This window comes from Lissotriton helveticus, chromosome 4_1 (assembly GCF_964261635.1).
Source record: "Lissotriton helveticus chromosome 4_1, aLisHel1.1, whole genome shotgun sequence".
Taxonomy (NCBI): Eukaryota; Metazoa; Chordata; class Amphibia; order Caudata; family Salamandridae; genus Lissotriton; species Lissotriton helveticus.
The window spans coordinates 246,921,056-246,945,462 of NC_136063.1; the positions used below are offsets into that span (position 1 = coordinate 246,921,056).

The 24,407-nt window shown below is 44.7% G+C and overlaps 1 long non-coding RNA gene across 17 annotated transcripts in view; it reads right to left on the reverse strand.

The window, feature by feature from the left end:
- LOC144828501 (uncharacterized) overlaps window positions 1-24,407 on the reverse strand; it is a 2,902,672-nt gene that overhangs the window by 2,410,827 nt on the left and 467,438 nt on the right. For 15 of the 17 annotated variants that reach the window (XR_013610467.1, XR_013610466.1, XR_013610460.1 and 12 more), the window contains one exon: window positions 7,330-7,435. The exons of the other annotated variants lie outside the window; for them this stretch is intronic. This is a non-coding gene — a long non-coding RNA (uncharacterized LOC144828501). The remainder of the gene's footprint in view (window positions 1-7,329; window positions 7,436-24,407) is intronic. 17 annotated transcript variants of the gene reach the window in all.

Genomic DNA, 24,407 nt, shown 5'->3' on the forward strand with positions numbered 1-24,407 from the left:
CAGTCTCCAGAAAACGGTAACGAGGATGGTAAAAAAAATAGAGGATTGGGGGCACAGACATCAAATTCAGTCGGCACTGGATGGGGAAAAACTTAAACAATTCCCGGGATGTTTGCTGGGTAGGGGCCCGCGAACCAAAATCTACACCAGAATACCAAAGAACTCTCCGAGAATTTAGGAAAGGTAGGAAATCATACGAGCGCTGGACAACATCTGCTAGAAGAAGTAAAAGGGGCACAAGCTTGTATAGAAGAACACGGTGGCTTACTACAAGATACTAGCGATATGGTGACCTTGGAATCGGGATCAGGGCTTGAGATAAAACTGGGCACTGAGGTTAGTATGGACTCTCAACCAGCAATGTCTGATGAGGACGCCTCTGGGGGAAATCACGGAATTATTAATGCCACAGAGTTCTCTACACGAACTCTCGATATTGATCAGAATGAAATATCTAAACTCCCCACTCCCGCTAGAGAAAAGCTATATTTAGGATCTATAGGGGGTAATTTTTATGAGGGAGATAGTGTCTTCTCGGTCCCTGAAGTTTCCGACACGACTGAAGAGTCCACTGATTCTGCTGAAGGGAACGCTACATCAGGAGATGAAAGCGGGAGTCCCCCAAATACCGGAGACACATTGAGGAGGGCGACCCCACGGCACACGAAAGCAAGGAAAAAAACTATCCAACGGGACAGTTATGGATCTGAGGCTGGTAATAATATCCTTCAATGGGACCACTTGCATGCTACCACTTCCTTGGCTGGAGCAGGCGGTCTGAGTGTATGGGAAGAACTGGGAGGGGCAGGTGACACATCTCCCCCGAACTCTGTGATCTATGCTATGCTAAAGTCCATCCAAAGTGAAGCACGGCAAGAACATAAGAGAGCCCAGTTGGCCACCATGAAGATTCAAGGGGCTATACGTAAGAACACCAAGGCTTGTGCAGAGGTCATTGCCAGAACAACTGCCCTGGAAGAGCGGATTGTTGGACTCGAAGCAGGATTACAGGGTGCGGAACAAAAGACCACCGCTAACGATGATAAACTAACAGATATAATGTGGAAGCTGGAAGATTCCGAGAATCGTCTACGCAGAAGCAATTTAAGACTGTTAGGTATTGAAGAAAATGCCGAAGGGCAGGACATACGAGGTTTTGTGTTGAAATTACTCAAGTCCGCATTTCCAGAGTTGTCACATTGGTGCTTGGAAACAGAAATTCAAAGAGTACATCGTTTCCCTTTTTTGGCAAAAAAGAGCACAAGTCCCGAATCCAAACCAAGGGCTATTTTAATTTTCTTTGGCAACTTTCTGCTAAGACAAGCTATTTTTGAAAAAGCCCACCCGCACACTAAAAGAAGTTCAGAGGGGTATTCATTTTTCGTACCCCACGATTTTTGCCATGCTACAGTGGAACGGAGGTGGCGACTCCGTACCCTGATTAGCCCTTTTCTAAAGAAGGGATGTGAGGTGTATTTAATGAACCCCACTAGGCTGAAGGTTATTTTAGAGGCAAAACACAGGTATTTCTCTCTGAAATACAAGCCGAAGCATATTTGAAAGAACTGCCTGAGGGTTAACTTTGGATCTAAGATAGGAGATATAGGAGTTGTATTTTTGCTTCCTATGTTTTCTTTCCTTGCATTTTTCTTAAATTCTCAGCTGTTGTCTTATGTTTTCTCAAACTTATGGTTTGATGTGTCACAAACAGGGGATGACCACGGGCACTTGGGAGGCGGGAGGCATCACACGGGCCCATGGACCCCTATTGGTTTTTTTGTGGGTGGGGGGGACTGGGGGGAGGGGGGTCCTGGAGGGAGGGTTAGAGAGGGGAGGGAGGGGGGCACAGAGGGAAGGAATGCAGGATCATATGTCTTGTGGTAATTTGATTAGCATTTCTTTTAAGATTAGCCGGGTTAAATGTGGAAGGAAATATCCAGTATTATGGCTGTACGAGTAGCTTCTATTAATATATGTGGCCTGAATGATCCTAATAGGCGGAGGCGTATTAGCGAAGATCTCAAGTTTCTGAAGGCCGATATAATCTGCTTCCAAGAAACTCATATCGAGGCCAGCCGACATAAATGTATGGAGGTCGAGGGATTCCAGCTAGTCTCATGGACTAAACTAAAAGCCAAGACCAAAGGAGTCGCTATTTTGGCTAGACATGGGAAGGTTAATATTTTTCGGTCAGCCGTAGATCTATATGGCCGCTGGGTTATTGTTCATGGCAAATGTGTTAATAAAGAATTAACTTTATGTTCTATATATGGGCCTGTGCTGGATGATCCAGCAATCTATCAAATGTTGTGTTTGGAGCTTTTAGGCTGGCCATCACCATTGATAATCTGTGGTGACCTTAATATTAACATAGAATGCGATCTGATGAATCAACCCGGAGCAACCTATGTAGGGCGAAAACCTAAGGTGTGCAGGGCCTTACGTCACATGATGGACTTGCATGGACTAATTGATGCCTGGGATTATTTTAGACCTAAGGACCCTGGTTTTACTTATTACTCTGCCCCACATAAAAGGTGTTCTAGATTAGATTATTTTCTTATTTCTCCTACACTTACTGGTAAATCTAGCATCTTCCGATATCCTAGAGTAATGTCGGACCATAATCCGCTTGTACTAGTGATTGGTGGGCAACGTAGGAAGGATAAACCAGATGTTTGGACATTTAATCGGGGCTTGTTAAGCGACAGCACCTATGTTGAAGGTATGGCCCTATGGATTATAAGATTTCAAGAGGATAATTTGGGTAGTATAGGGATACAAAATGTATGGGATACATTAAACGCCCGGATTAGGGGTGAGACCACTCGTTTTGGCTGGGAGAGTCAAGAAAAGGACAAAACTGAACTAGTCAAGCTATATACTAATTTAGAGAAGGCTGAGCTCAATTTGGCTAGTGCCCTTGTTCAGGAAGCAGACAGTGACCTAGCTCAAACCCAGATTGTCCTAGCTAAAGCAGCGATTATTGAAATATATAAAGGCGGCTAATAAATTTATGGCCTGGAGGATAAAGATGTTCGAAAACAGTGAAAGAGCTGGACACTTACTTGCCTCTAGAACTCGGGACAGAGAATTGGCAATGCGGATAAAAAATATCTATGACCCCGATATTGGTCTTGTGTCTGAGGAAGATGCCATTGCAGCTACATTTCATATATTTTACCAAAAATTATATAAAGAAGATATCCTTAAAAATGAGATCATACAGGAGGAAATCCTGGAGTATCTGAGACAAATAGAGGTCGAGGCTTTGTCCGCCGAGGAGAGAGATATGTTAGATTCTGACATAGGGATGGAGGAACTTTGGCGGGCTATTGACTCTCTCCCGTCTGGCAAGACTGTCGGCCCCGATTTCTTACCAGGGGAATTTTACAAATGTTTTCGCTCTCAGCTGTCACCTATTATGATAGAAATGTTTCATAAGATTCAGAAAGGAGACTCCCCCCTTGAATCGTGGAGAAGTGCTCGAATTGTCACATTTCTAAAGAAGGGTAAGGAACCCTCAGATACAGGGTCTTATCGACCCATCACACTAATAAATAGTGATATAAAGATCTATGCCAAGATATTAGCGAATAGGCTTTCTGGCGTGATTAAAATGTTGGTTGCCCCTTAACAGCATGGGTTTGTTCCCAGACGGGAAACAATAGACCATATTCGGCGTACAATCACTTTGTTTGATTTTACTAAGGTTACAGGAGACCCTATGGCGTTAATCCTACTGGATGAATAAAAAGCTTTTGACAGGGTCTCCTGGCCTTTTTTATGGACTACTATGAAACATTGTGGGCTGGGGAATAAATTCATTGGGGCAATAAAGAGTATGTATAACCAACCCAAAGCCCAGATTTCCGTTATGGGAATACAATCAGGGATAATAAACATTATGACGGGCACAAGGCAGGGTTGTCCCTGCTCGCCTCTATTATTTGCTATATACATAGATCCTTTAATCAGAAAACTTTTTTTAATACTTTGATTCGTCCAATTTGTGCAAAGGGGGGGACACTAAAATTCTTGGATACGCAGATGATCTAGCTATATTAACTAACTCCCCTCAGGTGACTTTGCAAGAGATTCAGACCCTTACCTCACAGTTCGGGGCAATTTCGGGGTATTTACTAAACGAGGCCAAGACACAAATAATACACAATGATAAAATAGATCTGGCAGATTCTCGGGTGGTGCATCATGCGAAGTATCTGGGGGTAGAGATATGTGCGAATCCGGATCAGATAATTTCGATAAACTTAAATCCTTTATTAGATAAAATTGAGGCAGATGCACGCCGATTGAATAATCTCCAATTAACACCAATGGGCCGCTGCAATGTGGTTAAAATGATATTCCTGCCTAAAATACTATACTATTTAAGAGCCATTCCCTTATTTTTTGAGCAAATTTGGTTTTCCAAACTGGATGGAATCTGCTCTTGGTTTTTATGGGCAGGGAAACGACCCAGACGGGCCATGAAATATATGACATTACCTAGGGAAAGAGGGGGATGGGCTGTACCAAATTTTCAGATTTAATATTGGGCAATTACGGTCAGGCACATTGCGGAACTTTTAGATTTTCAAGATCAGAATCTATGGATATCTCCATTTATCATTTAATCCTCGGAGAGGAGGCACGAGGGTTATTATTTACACATATCGATTTTGCTTATTTTAAACGGATTAGGTTTAAGGTATTGATCGGGCCTTTAAGGTCTGGTCCAGGATTCGGAAGCTGAGTAATATCGGACTGCTCCATATTTTCTCTCCTCTGGTACGGAATACTCTTCTCCCTGATATTTTTCACGATGCATATTTTAGAGAATGTGTTTTACGAGGAGTGTCGGTAATTGGAGATCTAGTCTCGCCTGCCGGCCTGTTGACATTTGATAGTATAAAACTAAAGTTTGGAGTCAATAACAAGCATAATTTTAAGTTTTTACAGATTAGAGATTTTTTTTCCAGGAAAACGACCAGCTGGTCCCAAATCCCGCTTATTGAGACTGTTAAAATGGGACAAACAACTATCTCTAAGATATATAAGATAATAAACGAGACGCGGAAGGATGATCTTGATAATCATTTCAGTCGTTGGCAGAATGGTTTAAATGCTGGACAGGGGGTTTGTGAGGAAACTTTAGGTTATATTCAAACAGCTTCTATCTCAGCAAACATCCAGGTCCAGTGCTATAAGACATGGTTTAATCTCTACATTACCCCACACCGTATTCTACAATGGGGAGGTGCAGTAGGGGTAGATTTTCCCAGGTGTGGAGAACATGATGGGGATTGTATTCATATGTTTGCATCCTTTTCCTGTTTGACTCCCTGTTTAAATCAGATTGAACAATATCTAACGCAAATGCTAATACAAAGGGTTCCCTTGACACCACAGGTTATAATGTTGGGTGTAGCAGATCAGAATTTTTCTGAATCTGAACGCAAATTTCTTTTTATAACTATGGCAATCCTGCGGCTTTCAATAGCCACTATATGGTTGGATTCCATCCCCCCGAATGCACATGTTTGGCTGGCCAAATTGGATAATGTTTGTAAGTGGGAAATGTTGGTCGCTGGAAAAAAGTGTCCGAGGGCTCGCATGGAGGGAGAACGTATTTGGGACCCACTAAATAGGTGGATGTCTGCTGAGAATTGTGGGTAGTTCTAGTCTCCAGATATATTTCTATGCTTTAACGGGGTGTCCCTTTTCTTGTTTTTCTTATTCTTTCTGTTTTGTTGTGCTTTTACTGCTGATATATGTTTTTTTTGCTTTTCCTTCCTTTCTCTCTGAGACCTTCTCTCTTGTTGGGTGGTGGGTGGGGGTGAAAATGATAAAAAAGGGGACGTTTGACATGTACAAAATGTATACTATCTGGAATTTTTGGAATGTTTCAAGTATCATGTCTTGTGTCTAATAAATATAATTTAAAAAAATAGACAATTTGAATCAACCAGCTAGTTAAGTTTCAGGAAAACAAACGTACAGTTGAGTTACCCCCTCCCCCCCTGCCTCTCCCTCAAAACAGTAAAAACGTGTACCAGTACAGTACATCCAGGTGGTGAAGCTCTTACTTTTTTATTACTGGTGGCACTGGCCATACTCTGTTACAAGGGCTGCTGCTCAATTAATTTAACTTTCATCCTGGCCTGCCCCTGACTACTACAATAGGAAAATGAAGAAGATAATATGATCATCTACCCCTTCACAGGATATTTGCTTACATATGGGATGACTTTAGGTGCTTTGTTTTTGATTGACTGAACACTGATAGGCCACACATCAATGTCAATGACAGAGTTGTAAAAAAAATATTAACAGAGGTAGTGAGTGGTCCCCGACTCCCCGTAACTAATCGCCGGATATATGCTGTGCTTGCAAACTACTGTTACTAGTCATGGTAGTATTTGGAAAAATTACAACTTCTTTCCTCGGCTTTGCTACTTTGGCACGGAGGTGCGGAGTTACATGCTCTTCAAAGTAGCACTCTTCATCTGACTGTCTACTCTGTCTACATACACCTATGCTATCTATGAGGAAGATACCATCCCGGCATCCATCCATTCAAAGTAAATGTCAATCACTCTTCATAATGTCTCAACTGGACAAACCTTCCTTTTTCTCACCAAAAAACAACCTTATTTTATTTTGTAAACCACCAGCCATGCATCCGTGCTTGACTTGCATTTGAATTTGAGCCAAAGGATATATTGCGCGCACATACAGTTTCTGTTTCACCCACCCAGGCAGTCCTCTTTTCCTTCTCCTTCCACCCATCCTTGCTTCAGCCTTCAACCGGCTATGCATCAGATTCCCAGCCACCTCGGGCAGCATTCAAAAACACGTATCATTCTTTGCCAATCATTTATTTATTTTATGTTCTTGTAAAGCGCCTGAATAGACCCCCGAAGGGGTATCTCCGCGCTGTTGCTGCAAAGGGAGTGTTCTGGATAGGTATGTTATGATGATGATACACAAGCAAGAGAGGCATTAATTTTAGCTCGCTCGTCCTTCCTTACACCCTTCTTTCGCTTTTCGTTCATCCCATCCATCAAGTTCATCTCTGATCTGACTTGGCTTCTCGATAAAACTTTCACAGCTGAGTTGAAATCAAATTTAGAGGAGGCCATTGGTTACTGGTCAACTCCCGCCGCCAATGTTATTGCGAATGAGAAGTCAAGGGTGACAAAAACTTAGTTCTAAATTTGAAAGTCTTCTTAACAGTAAAGTGTACTTGTACTGTACAACATATACACCCCTGCAGAGAGCCCACTCTACAATCTCAATAAGTAGGGAATAAATGTAATAGCTTACCACTACCCGCAACTATCGTGGCATCCACCACAGCAGTTCCTGCTGTCTGTGGCACTGCATCCACCCCTGGAGTGCCCACGTCCGCGCTGTGCCGATGGTGTTACGCCTAGAAAATACATTTAATATTTTTAGATGCCATATACACCACTCCCTATTTGTCTAGGAATAAAACATTTTTACTAGTACTACATAAACAAATGTATTAACTTGTGACTCTCTAGTCTAAACTAAAAATTTCCCTTTCTTCAGGGAGGGGTGTTTTTTTATTTATGCTTAGCCATAACATGTGATGCTACACTTTTTGGCACAACTGATGAATGCTTGCTTTTTAACACGCACCATTTTTCTCATAACAGACAGAAGCTTCCCTTCTACGAACAAGAGCAAGATCATCATCATATCTTAGGCGGAGTCGTCAACGACTCATATCCACCAAGACTTTAAGTTCCAACCAGGTGAGGGCTGTCCCACAATTAATGTGTGAAATCACTCAACCACTTTTCAGTCGTTCACCATTTGTTATATGACATTGATTTTAATAAATGTTTTTATATAATGCACAATTTTAATTTTTACAGAGTACACAAAGAGCTAGTTGTTTTACTTTTAATAAAGCTCTAAAACTTACATAGACTCTGTGGTTTTTGGTCATGAGTAAGTGAGCGAATGGGTTTGCAATTTGCAAGCATGAGTCCGTGACTCTGAGAGGTCGGGACTTTGACTCCATAGTCTTTTGTTCTGGGTTGTATAATCATTGAGGATCATCGCTGCATTCAGGAGCTAAATAATGACTCTCTGACACACTAGCTAGTCAGTAAGGAGATTAGGGGTTCAACTTCTGTTATGACTGAGGTATGTGGCAAGTCTAACTGCGCCTATTATAATTTATGAATCTATGACAAAATATCGAATACAAAAATATCTACATACAAAAATATCGCAACAAAAATATCGATTACAACAATATCGACATCCTATCTCTAACAAGGTAAGTACAAAAATATTGAAAAAAAATATAGATGTCAAAAATATTATTTTTAAAAAAGTATCGTTTTTTTAACTAAAAATGTTTATATTAATGAAATAACACTTATAAATGTAATAAACATAGTTAAAAATATATTATAATATTTAAAATTAATAAATTATGTAATAATAACAAATAATAATAAAGATATAATACATAGTATATACTTCATTAATAATAACTCTAAAAAATTATTTAAATGAAAATATAATAAATTACAAATAAATTTATATGCATAAAATAATAATATAAATAACAATTAATAAAAATGTAAAACAAATTTAAAAAAGTAAGTAAATGTTGGATAGCGTAGGGGTAAAAATTACTATTCCCACTCCAAAGAGTGCAAGAGTAGGGAAAGTGTTGGATAGCGTAGGGGTAACAATTACTATTCCAACTCCAGAGAGTGCAACAGTAGGGAACGTGTTGAATTGCTTAGGGGTAACAATTACTATTCCAACTCCAGAGAGTGCAACAGTAGGGAAAGTGTTGGATAGCGTAGGGGTAAAAAATAATATTCCCACTCCAGAGAGTGCAACAGTAGGGTAGTGTTGGATAGCGTAGGGGTAACAATTACTATTCCAACTCCAGAGAGTGCAACAGTAGGGAAAGTGTTGGATAGCGTAGAGGTAACAATTACTATTCCCACTCCAGAGAGTGCAACAGTAGGGAAAGTGTTGCATAGCGTAGGGGTAACAATTACTATTCCCACTACAGAGAGTGCAACAGTAGGGAAAGTGTTGGATAGCGTAGGGGTAAAAATTACTATTCGCAGTCCAGAGAGTGCAACAGTAGGGAAAGTGTTGGATAGCGTAGGTGTAACAATTACTATTCCCACTCCAGAGAGTGCAACAGTAGGGAAAGTGTTGGATGGCTTAGGGGTAACAATTACTATTCCAACTCCAGAGAGTGCAACATTAGGGAAAGTTGTGGATAGCGTAGGGGTAAAAATTACTATTCCAACTCCAGAGAGTGCAACAGTAGGGAAAGTGTTGGATAGCGTAGGGGTAAAAATTACTATTCCCACTCCAGAGAGTGCAACAGTAGGGAAAGTGTTGGATAGCGTAGGGGTAACAATTACTATTCCAACTCCATTGAGTGCAATAGTAGGGAAAGTGTTGGATAACATAGGGGTAACAATTACTATTCCCACTCCTGAGAGTGCAACAGTAGGGAAAGTGTTGAATAGCGTAGGGGTAACAAATACTATTCCAACTCCAGAGAGTGCAACAGTAGGGAAAGTGTTGGATGGCTTAGGGGTAACAATTACTATTCCAACTCCAGAGAGTGCAACAGTAGGGAAAGTGTTGGATAGCGTAGGGGTAAAAATTACTATTCCCACTCCAGTGAGTGCAACAGTAGGGAAAGTGTTGGATAGCGTAGGGGTAACAATTACTATTCCCACTCCAGATAGTGCAACAGTAGGGAAAGTGTTGGATAGCGTAGGGGTAACAATTACTATTCCCACTCCAGAGAGTGCAACAGTAGGGAAAGTGTTGGATAGCGTAGGGGTAACAATTACTATTCCAACTCCAGAGAGTGCAACAGTAGGGAAAGTGTTGGATAGCGTAGAGGTAAAAATAACATACTTATAAATAAAAATAAAAAATTAAATAATAAAAAACGAAACTATTAAATAAATATAAACCATTTACAAATACCAATACATAATTATTAAAAACATGATTAGCAATAAATAATTAAGTAAAAAAATATTAAAAAATACCATTTAATAATATTTAATTACCAATTAATACATAATTAACAATTATATAATTAACAAAATAATTAATTTTAAAACATTATTACTTAATTACATTTAAATTACTTCCCACCCTGTTCTCCTATAAACCCACAACCCGCTACAGAACATGTTGATCAATTAATCAATTAATAAAATTAATTACCAATTAATTAAAAGTAATTATCAATTAATTACAATTAATTACCAATTAATTGAAATTAATTTATATTTCCTAATAATTAATAATTAATTCAGTGTAATTAAATTACTTTCCACCCTATTCCCCTATAAACCCACAACCCGCTATAGAACATAATTATCAATTAAGCAATTAATAAAAATTAATTACCAATTAATTAAAATTAATTACCAATTAAGTAAAATCAATTCATAATTCCTACTAATTAATAATTAATTCAGTATAATTAAATTACTTCCCACCCTATTCCCCTATTAACCCACAACCTGCTACAGAACATAATTAACAATTAATCAATTAATTAAAATTAATTACCAATTAATTAAAATTAATTACCAATTAATTAAAAACAATTTATAATTCCTAATAATTAATAATTAATTTAGTATAATTATATTACTTCCCACCCTATTCCCCTATTAACCCACAACCCGCTTCAGTACTAAAATACAAAAATTTATTAAATTACATAAAAATAAATAAAAACATAATAAACACATAATAATATACAAAAAATAATACAAAAATCGATATCAGTAACATCGAAATTATTAACATCGATATTACTAACATCGATATTTAAAACATCGATATTACTAATATCGATATTAAAATCTATCGATATTACTTACCTTCTATATTATGTCCCTTCGATATTTAAACATCGATAATATTGTATATCGATATTTAAATTTCCATATTGTGTCTGCATGCCATAATTTATAACCAGTGCCCTATTTCTTGTCCATAGTTCTGTATGTGCAGAATAGTCCCGGCAACAGTAGTAGTATGTCCTCCTATCCAATCAAAAAGTAAACTAGTATCTTATTCTTGGTGGCCATTGACATTTTATTGTTGGGAATTGTCAAAGCATAAACATTTAGAAGACTTCAATAGACATTATGGACAACCCAGATCACTGCACTCAGTTCCTAGAGCTATTGCTGAATAGGGGTTTTGTTTAACAGTACACCTTTTGCCAACTGTGCAAGCTTAGCTAGCTACACAGACAGACTAATAATAATCTAGTAGTAGCACAGAGAGTCATAGTAGAGGCAGGGTAAGAATTTAGAAACAGTCTACAAGAAGGTCAAAGAGGAACGTTTGGAATAAATAGGTGCTGTAAAAGATAGGGGAGTATAATTAATAATATTAACAGGAAAACTTACTGGGGCCAGCAGAGGAACCCTCGACGGACCTATCCTGGCCTTCCTGTTGTTGTTCCTGCTCCGCGGGCGCCGCTACCTCCTCCTCTGTCCTCTTGCCCCTGGGGGGAACTGATGTACAACATGACAGAAAGACACAAACATGGATGATTGTTGTCAACCAAATCAAACATTTAAAAAAAACAATAACAAATTATTTCGGGGAAATAGACAACAATTGCACTAAATGTATTGACCTATCTGATGTAGTCTACTAGGAATAGATATTAGTATTGCTGGGTTCGCGGACCGTCTAGTTGGAAAGTTATGTAACTCACTAAACCAACTACAAAAAGATTCTACTAGGACTGGCAGGCAGCACTCCGCAGCATGCGAAGTGACAGACACAGTCCGTCATGATTTCAGACCACTAATGTTTCCTACTGATTAACCAGTCACAATATACTCAAACTATCAATCCACCACCACTATCTCTTCTTAGTGGCAGCAGTACAAAGGAAGGACTGAACTTGAGTCTCTAGTGTCTAGCAGTACGCAGTTCTGTAAAGTACACTCATACATAATCACCCAGGCCAAATGAGCACAAAATTGAAAACAAGTAAGCATAGTAGCACCGCCAGTGAGCAGGCGAGCACCTGCAATCACAGAAGCTTTTGAAACATAATTTACCTGCAATGTAATCTCTAGTGTCTAGCATTACGCACTTCTGTAAACAGTGTAAAGTACACTCATACATAATCACCCGGGCCAAATGAGCACAAAATTGAAAACAAGTAAGCATAGTACAACCGCCAGTGAGCAGGCGAGCACCTTCAATCACAGAAGCTTTTGAAACATAATTTACCTGCAATATAATTGGCAGCATTCTTGCTCTTCGGAAAAAACAAATATTTGCACTATCATAATAACACAGAGCAGGAGAAAACAAAGTAGTGATTAAATAGCTACTACTACTCACCAAGCCCTGGGATCCCCACGCCAAGCATGTCGAGCAGGTCGTGTTCCCGGTCCAGAATGTCGGACCACCGGTGCGTCGCCTGGTTGCAGGTGCGCCGGACCCCAGACTCCCGATACATGGCCCGGCACACCTTCCCCCATAGCTGGCGACGCTGCCGGAGCCCATACCCGGTACCGGGCCTGCCGCGACGGTCTTGGGGAGGTGGCGCTGGACGAAGAAAACCAGTGCGGGCACCTCAACCGGGCTAAAGATCTCCCGGGCAGTTACTTCCTCCTCCCTTGAGCGCCCGCAAGGGAGCTGGCTACGGGATGTGGGACCCTTCCCCTTAGACTTGCTGGCTCCCGTTGCCATGGTCCTGGGTGAAAGGAGAAAAGAATAGGGGAAAAAAGTAAATAAATAAAAGAGAGAGCTAAACAAAAAAAGTAGTTATTAAAGTAACAAAAAGTTGAAAAAAACACAAAATAGAGATGTAGAAAAATAGAGGGATCTATATTGAGTAAAAAAGATCAAAAAAGTTCTAACAAACAAAGGATTGCAAAGATGAAAGCAGGATAGAAAAAGCATGCCCAGAACCATAGCAATGAATTAAAAATAAGATGGCCGCACCCATTGCGACCACCTGGGTAAGTTTGCACGATATTTTCTCCGCCAGCACGCAAAAGTGGACGGATCACGTAATTGCACCCCGCACGTAGGAAATGCCCAACGCGAGCATGCAACTAGCGCCCGGAAACGGAAATAAGCAACGCTAACACGTAAAACAAGATGGCCGTGCTCCTGTACTACCGCATGTGTAACTTCGCGGTAGCTGCACTGAAACCCCCCCCCGCGAACACGCAAAACAGATTCACGAATTTTGCGGACCGCGATTACGTAGTCGCATGAATTCGCGTACCGCAAATTCGCAAATTTTGCCCATACTTAGTGGATATGACTCCCAGCAGTGCCCAGCAGTATGGGGGTGTGTGGATATGACTCCCAGCAGTGCCCAGACATAAGAGGGGTGGGTGGATATGACTCCCAGCAGTGCCCAGACATAAGAGGGGTGGGTGCACAGGACTCCCAGCAGTGCCCAACAGTATGGGGTTGGGTGGATATGACTCCCAGCAGTGCCCAGACATAGGAGGGGTGGGTGGATATGACTCCCAGCAGTCCCCAGACATAAGAGGGGTGTGTGGATATATCTCCCAGCAGTGCTCTGACATAAGAGGGGTGGGTGGATATGACTCCCAGCTGTGCCCAGACATAAGAGGGGTGGGTGGATATGACACCCAGCAGTGCCCAACAGTATGGGGGTGTGTGGATATGACTCCCAGCAGTGCCCAGACATAAGAGGGGTGGGTGGATATGACTCCCAGCAGTGCCCAAACATAAGAGGGGTGGGTACACAGGACTCCCAGCAGTGCCCAACAGTATGGGGGTGTGTGGATATAACTCCCAGCAGTGCCCAGACATAACAGGGGTGGGTGGATATGACTCCCAGCAGTGCCCAGACATAAGAGGGGTGGGTGGATATGACCCCCAGCAGTGCCCAACAGTATGGGGGTGTGGATATGATACCCAGCAGTGCCCAGACATAAGAGGGGTGGGTGCACAGGACTCCCAGCAGTGCTCAGACATAAGAGGGGTGGGTGGATACGACTCCAAGCAGTGCCCAGACATAAGAGGGGTGGGTGGATATGACCCCCAGCAGTGCCCAACAGTAGGGGGGGGTGTGGATATCACTCCCAGCAGTCCCCAGACATAAGAGGGGTGGGTGGATATGACTCCCAGCAGTGCCCAGACATAAGAGGGGTGGGTGGATATGACTCCCAGCAGTGACCAGACATAAGAGGGGTGTGTGGATACGACACCCAGCAGTGCCCAGACATAAGAGGGGTGGGTGCACAGGATTCCCAGCAGTGCCCAACAGTATGGGGGTGGGTAGATATGACTCCTAGCAGTGCCCATACATAAGAGGGGTGGGTGGATATGACTCCCAGCAGTACCCAACAGTATGGGGGTGGGTGGATAAGACTCCCAGCAGTGCCCAGACATAAGAGGGGTGGGTGGATATGAGTCCCAGCAGTGACCAGACATAAGAGGGGTGTGTGGATATGACTCCCAGCAGTATCCAGACATAAGAGGGGTGGGTGATTATGACTCCCAGCAGTGCCCAGACATAAGAGGGGTGGGCGGATATGACCCCCAGCAGTGCCCAACAGTATGGAGATGTGTGGATATGACTCCCAGCAGTGCCCAGACATAAGAAGGTTGGATGGAAATGACTCCCAGCAGTGCCCAGACATGAGAGGGGTGGGTGGATATAACTCCCAGCAGTGCCCAGACATAAGAGGGGTGGGTGCACAGGATTCCCAGCAGTGCCCAACAGTATGGGGGTGGGTAGATATGACTCCTAGCAGTGCCCAGACATAAGAGGGGTATGTGGATATGACTCCCAGCAGTGCCCAACAGTAAGGGGGTGTGTGGATATGACTCCCAGCAGTGCCCATACATAAGAGGGGGGATGGTGGATATGACTCCCAGCAGTGACCAGACATAAGAGGGGTGTGTGGATATGACTCCCAGCAGTGCTCAGACATAAGAGGGGTGGGTGGATATAACTCCCAGCAGTGCCAGACAGTATGGGGGTGGGTGGATAAGACTCCCAGCAGTGCCCAGACATAAGAGGGATGGGTGGATATGACTCCCAGCAGTGACCAGACATAAGAGGGGTGTGTGGATATAACTCCCAGCAGTGCCCAGACATAAGAGGGGTGGCTGGATATGACTCCCAGCAGTGCCCAGACATAAGAGGGGTGGGCGGATATGACCCCCAGCAGTGCCCAACAGTATGGAGGTGTGTGGATATGACTCCCAGCAGTGCCCAGACATAAGAAGGGTGGATGGAAATGACTCCCAGCAGTGCCTAGACATGAGAGGGGTGGGTGGATATGACTCACAGCAGTGCCCAGACATAAGAGGGTTGGGTGGATATGACTCCCAGCAGTGCCCAACAGTATGGGGGTGGATATGACTCCCAGCAGTGCCCAGACATAAGAGGGGTGGATGGATATGACTCCCAGCAATGCCCAGACATAAGAGGTTGGTGGATATAACTCCCAGTAGTGACCAGACATACGAGGGGTGCGTGGATTTGACTCCCAGCAGCACCCAGATATAAGAGGGGTGGGAGGATATGACTCCCAGCAGTGCCCAACAGTATGGGGGGTGGGTGGATATGACACCCAGCAGTGCCCAGACATAAGAGGGGTGTGGGCACAGGACTCCCAGCAGTGCCCAGACATAAGAGGGGTGGGTGGATATGACTCCCAGCAGTGCCCAGACATAAGAGGGGTTGGGTGGATATGACTCCGAGCAGTGCCCAACAGTATGGGGGGGTGTGGATATGACACCCAGCAGTGCCCAGACATAAGAGGATGGGTGGATATAACTCCCAGCAGTGCCCAGACATAAGAGGGGTGGGTGGATATTACTCCCAGCAGTGACCAGACATAAGAGGGGTGTGTGGATATGACTCCCAGCAGTGCCCAGACATAAGACGGGTGGGTGGATATGACTCCCAGCAGTGCCCAGACATAAGAGGGGTGGGTGCACAGGACTCCCAGTAGTGCCCAACAGTATGGGGGTGGGTGGATATGACTCCCAGCAGTGCCCAGACAAAAGAGGGGTGGGTGGATTTGACTCCCAGTAGTGACCAGACATAAGAGGGGTGTGTGGATATGACTCCCAGCAGTGCCCAGACATAAGAGGGGTGGGTGTATTTGACTCCCAGCAGTGCCCAGACATATGAGGGGTGGGTGTACAGGACACCCAGCAGTGCCCAACAGTATGGGGGTGGGTGGATATGACTCCCAGCAGTGCCCAGAGATAAGAGGGGTGGGTGGATATGACTCCCAGCAGTGACCAGACATAAGAGGGGTGTGTGGATATGACTCCCAGCAGTGCCCAGACATAAGAGGGGTGGGTGGATATGACTCCCAGCAGTGCCCAACAGTATGGGGGTGGGTGGATATGACTCCCAACAGTGCCCAGACATAAGAGGGGTGGGTGCACAGGACTCCCAGCAGTGCCCAACAGTATGGGGGTGGGTGGATATGACTCCCTGCAGTGCCCACTTAGAGGGGCGGGGGGCATCATCATCATCATACCACAACTACATGGGGGTATGTGCACATCCCAAAGTTGTGACTTTCATGTTAGTGCCATAGCAACACTAGCAATCACTTATAGCAGTATCCCACTCCACCGAGGATGGATTTTTGTCACACACTGCGTGACACACCACATGTGTGTGTGATGTCAAATCCTACATGCATACCCACCCATGGAGGTTGCTACCATCATGACACAATAGTGCATAGTCATAATTATTTCCAAAATGTATTGGGTTCAATGAATAAAGTCGTGATATGCAGAAACACGTATTTCTCCTGTGTTTTGTGGATACATCACAACATCCAGATGAATGAGTAAAATAAATTGAAGAGGAAAATGTAAATTGAGTAGAAGAGTAAAGTTGATGAAATGAGGAGTACAAACAAAGAAGTATAATTGAGTATTCGATTTATTGGATTCATAATTTTGAGGATTGTGCTGTGCAGCCGGATTGGTTCCATAAAGTGGTTCCTTCGTGTTTTGATTTGTTGACAAGCGCAATGGGGCAGGGCGCGAACCGTGCTTGCACGCCTACACTGAGAATAAATTCACAAGCAAATTGGAACGATAATGCAATAGAGAAACTAAGGTGTTGCATCTCACAAATCATGTACTTAGTCATGTAACAGCCCACCAAACAAAGAGAGCGAAAGGGAACACACACTGTCATGTACATCCCTGGGCTGATATGAATGTCCAGGTGGGGGTCAGACCACCAAGATGTAGTCTCTCATGGAAGGAATAGGGTTGAAACCCCTTAGATACAATGCCCAAAATTGTGAGTCATGTGCCCAAATACCCTGCATAACAATTTCCAACATAGGGGTAGGCTGTGATGACACACCTGCATAGTGGGGAAAAGGGTGAATGTGTCCATGAAGGCATTTGCACATACTCAAAACACAAGTACAGTGAGTAGCATGGATGGCACAGACTAAAAAGCAGTAGACATCTGTGAGTAGGCAAGGCCATTGCTGAAGGGAACCGTCACCAAAAAGGGAAATGTGCACACATGTCAGCACAACAATTGTGCAACTGTCTGTAGTGAAGATCTCAGGTGTCACAGAGTTAGGAACACTCCTTGGGACAATGTCTCTAGCCAAACTGATCACACACAACCAATGATACATTGCAGAGACATTGTGATGGCACATAGATACCATGGTCCACCTCATTACCATCATAAAAGAACATATTCTAGAACCCCAAAACATTACCATGACACCAACTCCTGGGCCCTCAGCACCTAAAGCAAGAACCTGAAATGCAATAGTGTAGAATGAAAAATAAAATGCTTTATTCAGCTCCAAATGAAAATAAGAGCAAAAATGAGTCCCAGCTCTAACAAGGCCAATGGCCAGTCCACATCAAAGTCTCTTAGGGAGACGTTGGGGAGGTCGTCGACCCCAAACTTGCCTGCACATGAATGACCTAAAGGGTTGTTGATCCGTGGGGGGCTTCATCTCTGGGTCAGGACCAGGCACCGCAGGGACAGTAGTGGGAAGGGTAGGTGTTGTGGGTACAGGGGGAGGAGGTATCCTCCTCAGTGGCTTGTGCAGCACAAAAGGTGGAAAGAAACTCAGTGCTGCACACTGCTGCCAGTTCAGCCAGACCACCCCTGCACCCGGGGACACTATGGGAGTGGAGGTTGAAGGCTGTGAGTCTTGCGGACTTTGTCTTTGCCTGTGTGCCTGCCATCTGACTCCAGTCCCTGTGGGAGTGCCTGCATCTCTCTGAGATTGCGTGCCAGGAGATGTGCGCTTACACTTCTGTGTTGGTGTGCTGGTTGTGTCCGTTGGTGTGCGTGATCGTGTTGGTCTGCATATGCTCTGGACACGTATGGGAGAGGGGGGTGTGGATGGGTCCGAAGGAGGGGGGGGACGGACCGCTGCCGGAGGGAAACTGCTGCCGTTAGTGAGGAGTCCAAGGACGATAGAATCCTACATTGGTCAGACATCGTAGCTGACATGCCCTCCATGAATGACAACAACTGTGTCAGTATCCGAGTATGGCCATGGAGGACAGTCAGCATTGATGTCTGACCAACCTGAATCTGGCGGAGTAGGTCCACAGACTTCGCACTGAGGGAGCAGGTGAAACAGGGGCAGGGGCTGCGGTGCCGGGGCCTGAAGAGACATGGGGGGCTGCACGGACAGAAGGACCCTAGCTACTGGGAGGATGGAGATGGGTCTGGAGGAAGTGGGGACAGACACAGTGATGTTAGATGCTGTCGCGGCGTATTCCCCCTCCTCCTGGGAGTCAGAAGAGGATCCGTCAGCATAGAAGGAAGTGTCGCCTTCCAACAGTTCCACCGCCTGACTCGCCTCACCCTCCGTGCCACAGGCTCCCTCCCACTCCTCAGCTGTGGTGGCACTGTGCCTGGGTCCCTTCTCTTGGTCTGTGCTCATGTCTCCTGTCTCTGTTGATGATGCTGTGGGCAAGGAGAAGAAACAGAAATGCATCAGTCACCTGTACACATCTGACACATGAGCACAAAATCAGTAGGTCACACTGCAAATCATGGCATGCATCATGAGTAACAGCCACATAGCTATGCACATATTTGAGACTTGTACTGCCCAGTTGGTATAGACACAATGCTACTTGGACACCAGGATCCAAAGAACACACCAGGCCACAACTTGAATGAGAATTACACTGAGAAGCTTCTGTTTGTTTACAGGACAGCAGATCTATAAAAGGAAGTGATGCCACCTCAAGTTCACAAAGAAATAAACAGTAGGGGTGCCCCTCAGGGCAAACTAACCCTCCTCACTCCCCAAGGTGACACCACACCCAGAGCCCTGTAAGTACATTTGGCTAAAAAATAATGTAACAAATCGTTGGCATCTTGGGACTCGCCATACTTCACACATTCGACATGTATTGAATGTGTTAATTCTCCATCTTGTGAAGAGAACACATATGTGCCTGCATGACAGATGTCTCACAATGAAATGCACACAAAAAAACATTTACACATTCATTGAAACAGCTGGCACCCTTTAAGATCAAACACTATTAGAAACAAATGGCGGTGCAGATGTGCCATATACATGGTCCAATGGTGGTCTTGATGGCTTGACACACATTAGTCTGTACAATTGACAACAAAGGAGTTTCAAGACCTCAAGACCACTGTGGGTACATGTATATGGAGTTCAAGGCACAACATTAATCACTAACACTGGCCTCCTTCAAAAGCTGCTTGCTTCTTCCCAAAAATTCCAAATGTCGTTTTGTGTGCACTACCTTGTGAGACAGCTATCATGCAGGCACATAAGTGTAACTTACACAATTCGTTATATTAACACATTCAAAACATGAACAACTTTTAACAAGTGTTGGGAGTGCCAAGGTGCAATCATCAATGTGAGACAACTTGAAATATGTCAGTCCTCACAGGGGCATCCATTACCTGATCATACAGTTGCTAGCACATAAGACCTACTGGCTGTCATGTGAAGTGGACCACATGTCCCAAATCAGGGCAATCCTTAAGCTAATGGGCCTGCAATTGTGATGAACAAAATCATTGCTGCATTGTGGACATACCCTTATCCCCATGCAAAATGTCAACACAGTAGTGTGCACACTAAGACAATACAGCGTTGCACCAGAACTACATGCATGTGGCAATAATGAATGAGGCACAGTCATGTCTGGAAACAAATTACATAGGCTGTCAAGCCCCAAAAGAAAGCACTGGCCACCATTACAGGGGAAATGAATGGTGAAAAATTGACCAGCCAATTCTCCCCCACAGGTCACAACTGCCAAGGCCAAATCAGGCAGGCCCATTAAACCTCTCCTGCACAACACCCCATCCCTCTGTCAATGTGATTGATACAGCTAAGTGAGAACTCAGAATCTGGGTAACAAAAACTGTGCAGCAACAATTCCAAAAGTAACCCAAGCTGAGTTCGTGGGGCTGGCAAAACATATTAGTTACAAACAACCAACAACAGATTGTTGTGAATAAGCACACAGGCACTGCCCAGTGTGAGTATGCACTGTTAGGAATCGAGCTAGTCCTGTTTCAATGGCCATGCCTTGTTGTCATGTGACCGGGGGCTGGGAGATATATAGTCAGTCCTACCTTTAGTTCATTGCTCGATATTGCCAGTGTTTGGATTCCCTTCCTGGTTGTTGGATGCTGGAGGCTGCAGAGCTGATTTTTCCTCTCTGTGGTCCTTTCCCTTGTTTGCTGAGCTGTACCCTCTCACGGGCTCGTGAGAAGGGTTATTCCTGTTTTTTACCTCGGTCCCGTCCCTTCCCTGTCTTTTCTCTTTTCTGTTAGGTATTTAGAGGTATCCTGGTAACCCCTCCCTTTTTCCCTTTCTTATCTTTGTTATTCACTTGGGGGTTTAGGTTACGTTCCAAATTTTTGATTGAGTGAACCGGGGGCTCCCGGTCACTCTAGCAAGCCTGCCAGCGTTTTGCGGTAGAGCTGAGAACCGCCGCTACTACGTAGCGCGTCCCCTCCTCAGCGCTATCCGCCTCCTTGTATGCGGAAGTGACGTTTCGGGTCACTCCGCGGCGGTCTAGAGTAAACACTAGCGCTGATTTGAAAGCGCACGGAGGTTTCCCTTGTCTCGGCCCCATTGGATTTTTGTATTTCCCTCACGGGGTTTTTTGGTAGAGGTTGCTTGCCTTCCCTGACCTTTTTCCCCGGTTAACCTTTTAGGCGCCAGTGCCAAGCCCCCTGCTCCCGCTGTGATACTGCTACAGTTTTAAAGGCAGTCTGATTCTTATCACGTTTGTTTCTTCATGTACACAGCATCTTTGCGAAGCCAATCCTGTACTATACACAGGTGAGAGGGGACTGGTGACTAAGGCATGGTCATTGGGGGTTGATATCAGCAGTGCCCAGTGTATGTACAACGTGTTGTTTTTTCCTACTTGTGCTGCAGGTGCAGAAGCGCAAAGTACGTGGGAGCAGTGTCCTGGTGCCGTCAAGGGTGGCAGACTTGGTGTCTTCTTCATACAGCCACCCTCTTTTCTGGTCCATAGGTGCACCCACAGTGTGGTTCCTGTGGGTGTCCAGTGGGCAGGAGAAGGGGACTGGTGCATGCTACGTCCCTGCAGTGTTTGGGCCGGTTGGGGATCTAACAGAATATCGAGCCCAAGTTAATATAACACTGCCCGGACTAGCATGGATGAGGATGGGAATCCCCTGGGGGGAGGTACGGGGGGCCCCTCGATGCAGGATATAATGGGAGCTGTTCATACCCTGCAGGCACAGGTGCAAGAGTTGCAGCAGGAGAATGTAGGGTTGAAGCAGGAGTTAGTCGCCGTAAGAGCCCGAGAACAGTCACAGCAGAGGGGCACTACTCCAGTAATCCAGCCAGCTACCTTCCAGTATACCGGAGGAGCGGGTTCCAGTACTGCTAGCGGCGGTTTACCTATAGCAGTAACAGTCTCTACTCCTGTGGCAGTGCCCTTGGCCCCCCCTGAGAGATTCACAGGAGACAGTGACAAATATGGCACCTTCATGAACCAGTGTCAACTGCACTTCATGTGCAGAACTAATGCCTTTCCTGACGACTCTGCTAAAATCGCTTTTATATTGTCATATCTGGCTGGTAACGCGGCCCAATGGGCAATCCCGTTAGTGGAAAATAACGACCGGGTGTTGTACAACTACCAGGCGTTTAAAGTCTTGATGCATGGTCTATTTGCCAAGCATGCGTTCATGCAGGCCAGCGACGCCGAGCTGTTGAAACTGCGGCAGGGCAGGCAGGATTTGTTATCATATATCGCCAACTTCAATCGCTTGGTTTCCGAGACGCATTGGCCGACTGAAAAGAGGACGTCCCTTTTCTATCAAGGGTTAAATGAAGAATTGAAGGACATAGTGTCTCAAGTGGTGGATCCTCCAGAAGACTGTGCGGCATTCATAGACTTGGTAGTGAAACTTAACCATAGGGTGACAGAAAGGCGAGGTGAGCGTAGTAGATTACAGTACCCAAGAGGTGGTTATGTGAGACCAGAGGTAAAGGCGGGAGGCGAGAGCAAAACCACACCCGAGCCCATGGAAATAGGTGGTGTACGAGGCCCATTGACATCAGAGGAAAAGAAGAGAAGGAGAGAGAAAAATCTGTGCTTGTATTGCGGACAAGGGGGGCACTTTGCTCGTGATTGTCCCGTGAAACCTTCTGGAGCAGGGTTTGGGAAAAAGGTGGCATGTATACAAATAGAGAAGATCTCGGAGAAAGAAAAGACTTTACAATATGAAGTGGTGGGGGCGATTGATCAGGCCCCTAGGCATTTTGTGATCAATGCGCAGCTATTGATATCTGCGCAGAGCCGTGTCCCGGTGTCGGTGTTGCTTGATTCAGGGGCTACCGGGAATTTCATGGATATATCAATGGCGGATAAATTGAAGGTTCCTTGTGAGCTAAAGGAACAACCGGAACCAGTAAGGGCCATTGATGGAACCGAGTTGACTTCGGGGTGTATCACCAGACAGACCGAGCCCTTGGGTTTAGTATGTGACAATGGGCATGTGGAGTCCGTGGTTTTCGATTTGATTGATGCCCCCTCGTTTGGCCTAGTTCTGGGGGTTCCGTGGTTACAAACGCACAACCCTAGGATTGATTGGGTACAGAGATTGGTCACTCTAGATTCGGTACACTGCTTAAAGAACTGTTATGTAGTGGCGGCGGACCAGATTAACCCTTTGTCCTGTGCGGCTACCGAGAAGTGTAGTATCCCTCCACAGTATGCAGCCTATGAGGAGGTGTTTGACAAAGAGTGTGCCCAAGGACTCCCTCCCCACAGATCATACGATTGTAAGATCGACCTTATACCGGGTGCCCCATTGCCATGTAGTCGGGTTTATGCATTATCGGAACCAGAAGAGGCTCATCTGAAGTCCTATATAGATGAGATGTTGTCGATGGGGTACATACGCCCTTCTTCTTCGCCCGTATCATCGGCCATCTTTTTTATACCCAAGAAAGAGGGGTCCTTGCGGGCCTGCGTGGATTACCGCACCTTGAATTCCGCAACGGTTAAAAATCGTTACCCTCTTCCGCTCATCTCCGTGTTGCTGGACCAACTCCGCAAGGCTACAGTATTCACTAAACTAGACTTGCGGGGCGCATATCATCTTATCAGAGTCCGGCCAGGGGATGAGTGGAAGACGGCTTTTAAGACAAAGTACGGATTGTTCGAATACACTGTGATGCCGTTTGGTCTATGCAACGCGCCCGCGGCGTTTCAGTTCTTCATAAATGAAGTACTCGGTAAATATCTGGACCAAACCGTCATAGTGTATTTGGATGATATCCTCATTTATTCGGAAAAAGGTCTTGATCATACAGAGCATGTGAGACAGGTGTTAAGGACATTACAGGAACAACATTTGTACGCCAAGTTAGAGAAATGTCAGTTTGGGGCTTCTGAAGTGGAGTTTTTGGGATTTGTTATTTCTGCCTCAGGCATTCGTATGGATCCAAAGAAGATTCAGGCTATAGTGTCCTGGCCAGTGCCGACGAATCTAAAACAAATCCAGATGCTTCTAGGTTTCGCTAACTTTTATCGGCGATTTATTCTCCATTTTTCCGAGATAGTGGCCCCTATGACTCGCCTCTTGAGAAAGGGCGTTCCTTTTGTATGGACTGGTGAGACTCAGGAGGCTTTCCGGATGTTGTTGAAACAGTTTGTGTCTGCCCCGGTATTGGTGCATCCTGATCCTGCCCTGCCGTATTTTGTTGAAACAGATGCGTCGTTGTGTGCGGTAGGGGGTGTTTTGTCGCAGAGAGACGAAGCTACTGGCCATATGCATCCTATTGCGTTCTTTTCCAAAACTCTATTGCCAG